The following is a 10,893-nucleotide window of genomic DNA, read 5'->3' on the forward strand; positions in this document are numbered from 1 at the left end:
ACGTTGGATTCAGCTTTCCAATCTGAAACAGAACCAGATTAGTTAGAGCACTGCGATGAAGACATCATTTGCAGGTACCACTCTCAACATACCCTCTGCACATCATGTTCAGCTCTAGCGGGCACTTGGGAAGAACTTTTTCTGCTGCCCAGAACCATGGCTGTCAGTAATATGCTCCTTCAAGTAGTGGACATCCTGAAAGTAGTCTTTGCCCTTCTCATGCTGCTGGCTGAAGGTGCTGTAGGTTCCAGAGGGGTACAAGCCGTACAAAAGCCTGTAGTCAAAGTTAGGAGATCCACCCACACCAAAGCGTGGCACCAGTACGGTTGCGGATCCAGGTCCAGACCCTTGGCGGTCATCCGGGTAGCCGAATTCCTCCGTCTGCTGCTGGTAATTCCCGAGTTCAGCTTCCTTGGTGACACTGGCGGTTTCCCCTGACTGGAGGACAGGGCCAGGTGGTGACAGAGGGGCTGCAGGGAGAACGTCAGTGAGGCTGAGGGCTTGGGCTGACGCATCCTCAAAGACTGAGGGAGCAATAGCCCACTGGGTTTCTGTGTGGAGACATTTCATCATTAGTCCTTTTCACAGCAGAAGTTCTGATAGCACAGAGTGTTGACATCCCAGTTTCCTTGGACGTAAATCTACAGAGATTTTGAGCAGACTGAATGAGAAGCACAGGTGCAATGCTCAGGTTCCCTTTGGTGCCCCAGTAAGGCTGCTTAAAGTGAAGGGCCTTTCCTCCAAGCAGAAGGGAGCCACTATTACACAGCTGAGCATAATTTTGTGTTTTAATACACATGTTCTGAAAAAAAAAAAAAAAAAAAAAAAAAAAGGAAGCCAAACACAGCAGGTTTCTGCTTCATAATAGAGCTCAACAAGATTTGGTAGTGGCAACATGAAAACGCACAGACACCTTTAGGCTTCCAAACATATTTTGGGCCATCTACACTCCAAGCAGAAGATTTACCTTGTGGTCCAGGTTGGGCAGCTCCAGGTTGCAGAGCGCCAGCGTCAGATCCTACATCAACAGGCACATAAGTGACAGTAGAGTATCCTGTTGCAGGCAGGCCAGAGCTCAAGCTGCTCAATGCTGGACCCGTCTGAACAGCCTGTGGGACACCAGAAGCTTGCACGGCCATTTGCACGGGCACAACGGAGCCAGAGCTGCTGAATCTTGGGTCTGCCTGAAGAGCACCTTGGACAAGGCCGGGAGCTTGGACAAGGCCGGGAGCTTGGACAAGGCCGGGAGCTTGGACAAGGCCGGGAGCTTGGACAAGGCCGGGAGCTTGGACAAGGCCGGGAGCTTGGACAAGGCCGGGAGCTTGGACAAGGCCGGGAGCTTGGACAAGGCCGGGAGCTTGGACAACCATTTGCACTGGCACAAGTGAGCCATAGCCACTGAGTCTTGGGTCTGCCTGAAGAGCAGGTTGACTTTGACCAGAGACCAGCACAGGTGTCGCCATATAAGTGTTACTGGAAGCAGTGTTGGGCACGGTCACCGGGCGGCCAGCGGCTGCTCCCTGGTAAGAGCCAAAATGACCTGCAGCTCTTGTGCCGCTGCTGCTCTGGCCTGCTGATTTTGAACCTGGGTGCATGAGAACAAGTTTAGCAGAAGCTAATTCAAGCAAGCATGTAATGTTTTACCACAACAGATGATAGCATACCTTTAGTGGGAAAACCCCATGTAGCAGCAGTCAACAAGGCAAAGAGGGAAACCCTGAAATTATGTACAACAAAGAGTAAGAATGCAGTATTACTAATGTTTCCAATCAACCAATCAAAAAAACTGTAAAAGGCAGCTTGTGCTTATACCTCAGGAAGAACCCAGCAGCTGTCATGGTGAAAACAAGCTATGAGAGGAAACAGCAAGGGTGAAGGTTTATAAATAATGCCACAGAGCAGCCCAGACCAATCAAAGCTTAACGTGCTAACAACAGACAGCTGCTTGTGAGGGACTATCAGGACAGGTGGACGCTGGAGGCTCATCTGGTTGGTCTGGTATCAGCCTCAGGCCACATTTACACATAGCCGGGTATTTAGAGAAACAAATATTTCCCCCCCTCCATTTTCAATAATAACATCGTGCACACAACATCGTTTTCAAAAAACTTGTCATTTACATCAACCCGCATAAATACGCCGTCAAGCGCCATAATAACTATGCCAAACCTATTGGCGGCAGTGTAGGGAAAGGAATAAAGCCATGCAAGCCAATCAAAATCCTCAGAATCGAGGACTTTCCTCATGTGAAGGAGGAGATAACGCGAGCAAATATCACAACAAAACTGAAGGCAATAAGAGGGAAATATAGACAGTCAGTGGATACTGGATGCAGGAGCGGCCACGGAAGAGTGGTGCTCCTCTATTTTGAACTGTGCGAGCAGGTTTGGGGTGGCAAATGCAATAAGGCCAGAATCGTTTGCACAAACGTAAAAATTAGTAGAACTTTAACATCATCCATGATAATCCTGATCAGTAGCCAAACAAACTGTAAACATAAGGCGCTCGCATGACGTTAAGCATTTTCTGGCGCATAATGTGATGTTTAAGAACCTAAAACGCCGTTTCTCCCAGTTGACACGGCAACACATAACCGGCGTTATCAGAAATCTCCACTTTGGCCAGAGGTTTTAGAAATAATCGTTTTCTGTGATAAAAACGGGGTTTTGGTGTAAATGAGAGGCCAAGCCGCAGGAAAATATCTGCGTCTTCCTATCATGTAAACGGGCCCTTAGGCCTGAGGTCATGCGTAGATTTCAAAGCAAAGCAGAGATACAAGGCCAATAAACTAGGGAAGGGCTCGTCCGGGATTTGAACCCGGGACCTCTCGCACCCAAAGCGAGAATCATACCCCTAGAACAACGAGCCAGGGTTTGCAACTTTGGACGTCATACGAGCGCCGCGGGCCTTAGATAGCAAAATGATACCCTCGGAAGGTGCGTTCGATCATCGAATAGAAACATCCTACAACTTTCAGTTCAGCTCACTCAATGTCAGTGTTGCTTCCATCTTTTTTATTTCAAAGTTCTCTTATTCTAAAGTGGAGATTAGTTGCCAAAAGTATGTGTAAATGAATCTGTAACACTACAAATCCCAGCTGTGAGTGTAAACTTGTGGAGGGTCAACGTAAACTCCAAGTAAAAGTCGGGATAACGGTTTGTCTAGCTAAAAATTGCATTGTAAAAAAAAGAAGAGTTGTTCACTTAACTGTCAGTGGCTTCAATGTTGGGGATGTTCAGTCTATGTCCTCAATAACTTCACTCATGTTGAGTGAAGGGAGAGCCAGCTGCTACAGCTCCAAACAATATAGTAAGACAGGACATTTTTGCAATTGTTATCAGCACTCTTAATTAACAATTTGATCAAGGAAGGTACCCAAAGTTAACCATCAAGCTTGCCGAATAGGTTTCTTAAAGTAGGAGGGCTCGTCCGGGATTTGAACCCGGGACCTCTCGCACCCGAAGCGAGAATCATACCCCTAGACCAACGAGCCAAAAGGTGGTCTTTTTGCGTTTCTTGAGAGCGCGCGGTCAGCTGACGTAGCCATGGAATCCTGGGAATTTGTGATTGCTTTCTTTCTTCTTTGACTTTTCCAGAGCAATCAGCCTATATTGTTTGGAGTTGGCTCTCCCTTCACTCAACATGAGTGAAGTTATTAGGCACATACACTGAACAGCCCACAAAAACTCCTGAGACCAATGAGTCAATACTCACCGCCAGGTTCCACCAATTCACATCACATTTTATGAAGAAGCCCAACTTTAAGACAGAACAGGTCTATATCTCCATTTCTCTACCATTGACTTGAAGCGTTTCAATCTGGATTTATAGAACAAATACCAAAACTGCTTTAGATAATACAGCAGAGGGTGTGCTTACATGATACAGGTATTTATGCGTGGATCTGTCTTTCAAATTCCAGATAAGAAATTCATTTAAGAAGGACTTGAAGCAACTTTGGAATGAGTGGTGGAGGTTTGAGCTGTATTTCCCTATTTGGGGATTTGATTCCAAATGCATTCAATGTTATAGTTATTGATTCAATCATTCTCTGATTTCACAGCAAAGCAGAGACACAAGGCCAGTAAACCAGGATAGGGCTCGTCCGGGATTTGAACCCGGGACCTCTCGCACCCTAAGCAAGAATCATACCCCTAGACCAACGAGCCACAAAGAAACAAAGTGGTTTTTGTGACTTATTTCTGAAATTCACGTGATCTCTGCATAAAACAGAGCTTGATGTTATTCAAATTATCTCCACATGTGAAAACATTGGATTAAGTCCCAGTTCAATCTTCTGTACCTCAAGAATACTTTAAGCCATGAGATGAAGTGCCTCTAAGTACAGAATGTTTTGGAAGTCCAGCACTCCTGAAGCACTGCTGTAAACAGTTATGGCATCATGTTGATGTAAATAGTAACACCTTCAGGCTCTGCTGGGATTTGAACCCAGGATCTCCTGTTTACTAGACAGGCACTTTGACCAACTAAGCCACAGCACCACATGGTTAAAAAAACTGATGAAAGCATAAAGAGCAGGAACTGGATCCATTTCAGGAAACAAGGTCCAGAGACTCTCTCAAAACTAACTGTGATTTCTAAAAACGTTTTTATCAAGTCTGACCAAAGAACAGACTCACAATAACCATGATGCTCATTGAAAGGTCCATCATTTGATGAAGAGCAACAATGCAAAGCATAATCAAGTTCATCTGAAATAAATCTAAGATCTCCTCCATATCACTTAATAAAAGAGCAGCTCTGCATCATGTTGTCTCACGTTTCTACATCTCAGCTCAGATATTAATCTGAGCTTTAAACATCTCAGAGTGTGCATAAGGCAGTTAGCGTGACTTTAGTAAGAATCCACCCTCTGCTATGTTCCAAACACATCCATGCTTCTAGATCCTCTGGATGAGAGAGCTGCAGAGCTCCTTATTCCTGCCAAGGAGTCAACATTATTTTAGAGTTATTTCCAGAACTCAGCAGGTTAACTTACTAAGACTCCAGTCTTATGTCACGCTGAGCTCACTTTTTTCCCTTTGAAACCCAACTAGCAGCTCCCACTAGTGAAGTGGACATGTGATGTGTTGGACCCCAATTTCATGACTGTGACGTGTTTGTGACGTATTAGAACCGAGGTTATAACCTGGAGTCCTTCAGACCAAATCTCTGTCACTCCCCTCACACTCCCCAGCCAGAGATTAGGGGCCCACAGTGATCTGCAGGACTTTGGTCCAGATGTTTAACACCGTATCTGACCAAGCGTAATTCACCTTCTTTAAAACATCCCATGTTCATTCCTCACATGTTGCAACAAACCTTTTTAAATGGGATGTCAGAAGTGTTCATTTTCCGAGCTGAATTGAATGCAGCACGATCTGACTGGGTCCCAGGTGAGGTTTATGAGTGTAATTAGAGCAGGTAGAGCACCAATATAAAGTCAGCTGCAGCCTCAGATGAGTTACAGCACAAATCTTCTCTCAACAGCAGTCACTAGATTGCTGTTTTGGACCAGTTTTATCTGAATTGTGTTTAGTGATGGCAAAACGAGGCTTTTTGAAGCATTGAATCATTTTGAACCATTGTGTCATAAAGTGGTTCACTACTCGAAGCTTCATTCAATTCCCTTGGGTGACACCTACTGGCGTAGCGATTGTTGCACCATATGAAGCCCTGCGAATGTGATGCATATAATAACACGTATGTGTGTGTGTTGTACATATGGGTTTGTAGTACCTCATTAAAGATTGATTAATTTACCCATGAAATAATAATTTGCCCTCTCCGGGTCAGGAATGAGATCCTTCCCCAAGTGGAGGAGTTCAAGTATCTCGGGGTCTTGTTCACGAGTGAGGGGCGAATGCGGGAGGTTGACAGGCGGATCGGTGCGCCATCAGCCAGAAGGAGAAGCTCTCGATTTACTGGTCAATCTATGTTCTTACCCTCACCTATGGTCACGAGCTGTGTGGGTAGTGACCGAAAGAACGAGATCGCCAATAGCCTATAAGCGGCCGAAATGAGTTTCCTCCGCAGGGTGGGCTCTCCCTTAAGGCTGAGTTATACCTCTTTTAACTGCCCTTGCGCTTGCGTCTTGCGCTTGTGTTAATGGCTCGAGACGTTTATGCTTCATTTTGCTTTGCCGGCGGTTGCGTGTGCTGCGTGGCGATTCACCGCCAGGACAGTAGGTGGATAGAGTGAGAAGCTCGGTCATCCGGGAGGGGCTCGGAGTAGAACCGCTGCTCCTCTGCATCCAGAGGAGTCAGATGAGGTGGCTCGGGCATCTGGTTAGGATGCCTCCTGGACGCCTGGTGAGACACGTCCCACTGGGAGGAGACCCCGGGGAAGACCCCGGACACGTTGGATCTCTGGCAGGGGAACGCCTCGGGGTCCCCCCAGAAGAGCTGGAGGAAGTGGCCGGGGACAGGGACGTCTGGGTTTCTCTGCTTAAGCTGCTGCCCCCGCAACCCGACCCCCGGAGAAGAGATGGATGGAATAATAATTTAAAAACAATGTGAACATTTTTGGTTTGTCATTCATATTTTCTTTGGGAGTGTGCTTGGTGTAATAAAGAGGGTGCTTGTGTTACTTCAGGTGTTTTTATTAAAGAAAAGTAGTTTTTGCACAGTAGAAGGACTCAAACGGTTTCTTTTTTTTTTGGAGTCAATTTCTCCAGCTTTGGAAAATACTCTGTCACAGGGAACAGAGGAGGCTGGTGTGACAAGGAAATGTTTGGGTCGACATATTCCCAGACTTTAGAACGCTTCCTCGATGGTTGCTCCATGAGCGAATAATCCAAAACTCCGAATATCAAAAAACGAGAGCTGTTCGTAACGTATAATACGTGTAGAACGGGGACATGAACCGGGGCTTCAGCCATCTTGAATACACTGAATCGCGGCAAATGTTCAAAGCTCCGCACATCAACTGGAAGCAGTCAGCTGACTCGGTCTGAATGAAGCAGTGAAGTGGTTCAAACGTCATCAGTGACGTCACATGAAGCAAGCTCCGGCCCACTGCTTCACTATAACTACCCTGTCGAGTTTGAAGCGTGCTTCGGAGCTTCGGTGTTGGAGGTAACATCACTAATTGTGTTGCTTCTGTTTTGTCTTGTTCAACATGTTGTTTAAGGTTTTCTTCAGGTGAGTCTTCATGTTTAATGGTTTAGGTTTTTGTTCTCCTATATACTAAAGTTTCTTTCTTTTCTTTTGAAATCCAAACAGGATTTCCTGGCTTTGTGTCCTGCTCTTCAGCATTGGAACATGTTATCCCCCCCAGAAAAGCAAGTATATCAACATTTAGGTGCAGTTTATATAAAGGCAGCCAACATGGGAAGTTGTTTAGGAATGAGAGAGAAGAGGGTCTGCAACTATATTAATCATGCAGCACCAAATCTTCCAATATATTAGACTTCAGGTTTAATGACCCACTTGAACTGCAGATACTCCTTTAGCTTTGTTTCTTGTTACTAAACATATTGGCAGTGATACAGAGGCTACTGAGAGCACGACTAACCATGCTGTCATACTTTGCTTCAACTAATTTCTGGGCTCAGGTCAAAACAGTGGATCCTCTGGCTCTGGTAGTAGCACGTCTGGGTCTGGCTACGGCAGCAGCGGCTCCTCTGGGTCTGGCTACGGCAGCAGCGGCTCCTCTGGCTCTGGCTACGGCAGCGTCTCCTCTGGCTCTGGCTACGGCAGCAGCGGCTCCTCTGGCTCTGGCTACGGCAGCAGCGGCTCCTCTGGCTCTGGCTACAGCAGCAGCGGCTCCTCTGGGTCTGGCTACGGCAGCAGCGTCTCCTCTGGGTCTGGCTACGGCAGCAGCGTCTCCTCTGGGTCTAATGCTGGCTTTACTGCGCAGGACGCAGACTTTGCCCGTTTCCTTGCTGCCCTAATGAACTTGAAGATCGACCGTTCTTTCCCACAGTCTGCCTGGACCTCCGACCAGGTCCCTAAGGACACATCTGAGATGCGCGCTGTATACCCTTCATCCCACGTCGTCCAGTCCAGCAATGGCTACCAACGAGCCCGCGACTCCAGTTCGTACGCCAAATACTCCCAGGATGCTTTTGACCACTTTGATGCCAAGACTGGGTCTAAAGGGCAGAAGTTGTACTAAGGTAAAGCTGGACTAGTGTCTGAAGTATTGAGACTCCTGTATCAATACTGACCCCTTCTGTTTTCTGCAGGTGACTCTCATGGACACTTCCATGGAGATTCCAACATGTGGCTGAGCTCTGGCAAAATAAACATGACCAATAATACGTGGTCTGTGTATTGAATACTTGATCTCAAGGTTTGTTTTCACTTCATAGAAGATTTGAGTCTTCACCACACTCACTGAGGCTGACTCTGCTTTTGAAGGGCAAACTGAATACTTCTGCTTTAAATTCTACCACTACATGTTTCCTTCTCCTCATGGTTGAATTGCATTACACAAACCCAGACCAAAATAACTTGATGAAGCTCAATACAGTGGCCCTGCTTGCCCTTGCACAATGAAGGTGCCTCAGTTAAATCTGCACTCGCTGGCCTTTTCCAAGCTTTAATTGCATGTGACTCATTAGCTTATGCTACGTAGCTTTGTCCCTCCTCTGCTTGGTGTCTTCTGTGTGCCTCAACAGAGCCATACATCCCTCTTAACCAACTTTGTCTCGACTTGCCTTCTGTGTGTGAGGCCACTGCTTCATACAGACTCGGTCCTTAACGTGGCATTGCACATCTTCCCATGTTGGTTTTCATCCTACACAAGACTTGAATATCTCCTCTGCTTTTGTTTTCCTGATTCTACCACATGTGGAAGATGCATTTTCGAATTCCATCGAGCGCAAAGCTACATGATCAATTTCCAAAATATTTTTTAACTTAGTTTCAGATCACTTTCAAAGTACTCTCCTGATACGGCTCTCTAGAAAAGGTCTCCAAACAGTTCTAGCAGAGTCCCAGTGAATGGAAGTGTGGAAATTATTAGACCTTTTGCTGAGTGGACTGGAGAGCTGTCCAGGGTGTACCCTGACTCTCTTTCAATTGGCAGCAGGGATAGGCTAAAGCAGAGCTACTCATTATGCGGCTCCTCAACCTTTAATTGGCGGCTCGCACTCGCATAGTAGCTTATGACAATATGGTAACAATAACCAATTTTTTCAAATAACATACGGCGAACACTGCACAGTACTAAGTATTAATTAAGGCTTAAAGGTTGGGTAGGGCTTCTTTTTCTGGAGCATTTTTTTACTCTGCTAGGGGTAGGCTAATTGAGCTAGCCACGCTACGTGGCTCCACACTGGCAAAAGGGACCTGGCTCGCTATCGGTTGATTTTCAACAGTAAAGAGCCGAGCTTCCAATTGATGAATTGACAGATGTAGTGGAGGAGGGGCCTATACCCTGGGCCCTCCAATGTTGATTAGCCAGACACTAGAGGAACTGTTAACATTGGTTATCACATCAAAGGCCAGCCCAATTACATTAAAACTCTATTTCGCACCGGACCACCGGGAAAAGTCCCGGTACTCCCGATGACCAGTCCGCCCTTGCATACAATAAATACATTATTACTGACCTGGACAATGATGCATTCAGGTTCAGTTACTGTTGTCCCATTTTTAATCACATATATATAAAGGATCCCTGCTTCTGTTTTCATTTACATCTCAAACACCATTCATACAACCCATGTTTACCACTATTGCCTGGGCTCTATGAACATGTGCTGCATATTATTTACAGTTCAGATCATAAAGCTGAAAAAGAGAGGGTATCCTCACAGTTTTGCATGACATCACAGTGGAAACATGTCATCAGAGGACATGACATCACTGTAGTTTCTAAAAGCCTGAAAGACAAAGCGCCTGAAAAACAACACGTACTTAAAAAGTCATTTAGACAAACGCTAAAAAACAACAAGCAAAACGAGTCAAAGCAGAATATCCTCTCCTGCACTTCTGTGGGGTGACACAGTAGATGAAGAGATTCTGGAAAATGAGTCTGAGGGTTTTTACATATTTCCCTTTGAAAGTGGCAAAGAGGAAAGTTGTGAGGAACCCGCCAACAGGCCAGAAGCTGTAACAGTAAGCTCAGGAAACCATCAATCCCAGGTCTCTGCTGCTTCCAACACAGCCAACACAGAAAATCTGCTGTTGTTAGAGGAGCAGTCAGAGGTCTCTGCTGCTGCTGGGACTCCTCACTCAGAGGATGTCCAGCTCCTGCAGAATCATCCGCAGGCCTCTGCAGCTCAACACGGCAAGAGGAAGTTTACAGATTCAGGAAGCTATCCCACTCCCTCTGTGGGCAGCACTCAGAGGGAGTTTTGTTGTCAGCTCAGAGAGCTGGACTGGACAGAAACAGTCTAAATACAGATCAGGTTTCTACACATACTTCTGCAGCTGTCACTGAGCACTGATGTTGAAGATGATCGTCCTGTTGTGACCAGTTGTGGGTCAGACTAAATACAGAGCACCTTGAACTAATACATATCATCCCTTTCTTTAGTAAAGCATAAAGTATGTGTGAGGGTTTCTATATATTTCCCTTTGAAAGTGGCAAAGAGGAAAGTTGTGAGGAACCCGCCAACAGGCCAGAAGCTGTAACAGCGAGCTCAGGAAACCATCAATCCCAGGTCTCTGCTGCTTCCAATACACCCAACAAAGAAAACACGTCTACACGTAGAGGCACGTCTACGTCTACGCCAGTTCCTACGCTTATGCGGGTGACTCATGTAAATACAATATTTGATATAAACTCGTGTCAGCAACAGCCAGCATAACAGTGTGTCCTTAGCCAACGTACAAAGAAGCATAAACTAACGCTTCCCCAGCATCCTGTTGCAGCTTTGATGGTGGAACCTCTGGGAGCTCCTTCTTGTTCAGGGTTTGACTCCAGTTCAGACTGATATTG

General features: G+C 46.1%; 4 non-coding genes across 4 annotated transcripts; all 4 read right to left on the reverse strand.

The window, feature by feature from the left end:
• Window positions 1–2,796: 2,796 nt before the first annotated feature.
• Window positions 2,797–2,868, reverse strand: trnap-ugg (transfer RNA proline (anticodon UGG)). Its single transcript has one exon. It is a non-coding gene; the product is annotated as a tRNA-Pro (tRNA).
• A 553-nt stretch (window positions 2,869–3,421) lies between these two features.
• trnap-cgg (transfer RNA proline (anticodon CGG)) lies at window positions 3,422–3,493 on the reverse strand. Its single transcript has one exon. It is a non-coding gene; the product is annotated as a tRNA-Pro (tRNA).
• Window positions 3,494–4,097: 604 nt separating this feature from the next.
• Window positions 4,098–4,169, reverse strand: trnap-agg (transfer RNA proline (anticodon AGG)). Its single transcript has one exon. It is a non-coding gene; the product is annotated as a tRNA-Pro (tRNA).
• A 259-nt stretch (window positions 4,170–4,428) lies between these two features.
• trnat-agu (transfer RNA threonine (anticodon AGU)) lies at window positions 4,429–4,502 on the reverse strand. The gene has a single exon. It is a non-coding gene; the product is annotated as a tRNA-Thr (tRNA).
• Between the last annotated feature and the right edge of the window lie 6,391 nt (window positions 4,503–10,893).

Source organism: Odontesthes bonariensis, chromosome 2 (assembly GCF_027942865.1).
Source record: "Odontesthes bonariensis isolate fOdoBon6 chromosome 2, fOdoBon6.hap1, whole genome shotgun sequence".
Classification (NCBI taxonomy): domain Eukaryota; kingdom Metazoa; phylum Chordata; class Actinopteri; order Atheriniformes; family Atherinopsidae; genus Odontesthes; species Odontesthes bonariensis.